We start from the raw sequence: 1,743 nt of genomic DNA on the forward strand, positions 1-1,743 counted from the left end.
TGCTGCTGCTGCTGCTGCTGCTGCTGCTGCTGCAGCAGCCGCAGCCCCGAAAGCGAACGCCCGCAGCAGCAGCAGCAGCAGCAGCAGCAGCAGCAGCAGGTTTGTGTGTGCGTGCAGCTTATTTTGGCTTTGGGGGATTTAATGCTTATGCCACCAGCAAAGCAGCACTTCTGTCCTTCACCAATTTGCTGCGCCGTAAGATTTATCTTATTTTTGTTTTTTATTTTTAATTTTTATATTTTAGTTTTTAATTTTTTATTTTGCCTTTTTCTTTTTTCTTTTTCGTTTTATCTTTTCGTAATTCTTTCTTCTTTTTATTTCTTTTTTGTTTATTTTTTGTTTATTTTATTTGTCTTTTGTTTCCTTTTTGTTTCTTTTTTATTTCCTTTTTTGCCTTTTTTGCTTTTTGCTTTCTATCTTTTTTAATTCTTTTGATCTTTTTAGATTCCATTTATCTCTTTAATCTTTTTTGTTTTTTGATTTCTTTTTTGTTTTTATTTTTTTTTGTTTTTAAATCCTCTTTGTCTCTTCGAATTTATTTTTTATTTCATTTATCTCTTTTAAATGTACTTATGGTTTAAAGTACTTGTTATTTAATTTCATTTCTGTTTTTAAATATATTTAATTCTTTTATTTTCTTTTTGAATTCTTTTTTGTTTTTTAAATTCCTTTTTGTTTCTTTAAATCCCCCTTTGATCTTTTTTTGAAATTGATTTATTTGTTAAATTCTCCATTTGTCGCTTCGCGAATTTTATTTCTTTCTCTTTTTTCTGCTGCTGTCCCCCGCTGCCCTCTGCTGCTGCTGCTACTGCTGCTGCACTGCTGCTGCTGTTGCTGCTTGTGTCACTGCTGCTGCTCCTGCTGTTGTTGTTGCTGCTGCTGCTGCCACAACTCCCGCTGCCGCTGCTGCCACTGCTGCTGCTGCTGCCATTGCTGCTGCTGCTGCTGCTGCCATTGCTGCTGCCACTGCTGCTGCTGCCATTGCTGCTGCTGCTGCTGCTACTGCTGCTGCTGCTGGCAGAGGACCTGCGTGGCTGCGGGTCTCCGGGGGTTTTGGTGACTTCGCTGCATCCGGGATATATCAAAACCAAAATTTTGCAAAACATCGCCGACGGCTCTCTTGCTGCTGACTGCTCCCGAGAAGCTGCCGTCCAGTGGCAGCAGCAAGGTGCTTTGCTGCTGCTGCTGCTGCTGCTGCTTTTGCTGCTGCTGCTGCTGCTGAAAGACCCAAAAATGACACTTTCACGAACATTCTACGCCAGATGCTGCTGCTGCTGCTGCTGCTAAGCAGGCGCTGCTGCTGCTGCTCAGCCAAAATGACGCTTGACGAGAAGTTTAATCCCTCAACCAATTCACAACAAATGAATAAATAAATAAATAAATAAATAGCCAATTAAATAATTATATGATTCTGAATGACTGGCTGTCGTGTTTGCGCGCACTGTACTGCTGCTGCGGCTGCTGCTGCTGCTGCTGCTGCTGCTGCTGCAGGGGTTCCTGTGGACGTGGCAGCAGCTGCGTTGCTGCGAGGAGTGTCTCGAGACCTGGAGGAAGTGTGGGTGGCAGTTCCTGAAGGATTATTTCAAATGTATTTTAGTTTTTATTTTCCGGAGTTGCTGCTGCTGCTGCGGCGCTACACAGCCAAGAAGGAGTGCGCCCACTCCACGCGCTACAGAAACACCGTCCTCGCCCAGCTCGCCCCCAGCAGCAGCAGCGGCAGCAGCAGCAGCAGCAGCAGCAGCA

This window comes from Eimeria tenella, genomic scaffold, assembly GCF_000499545.2.
Source record: "Eimeria tenella Houghton genomic scaffold, Eth_scaff3, whole genome shotgun sequence".
Taxonomy (NCBI): Eukaryota; Apicomplexa; class Conoidasida; order Eucoccidiorida; family Eimeriidae; genus Eimeria; species Eimeria tenella.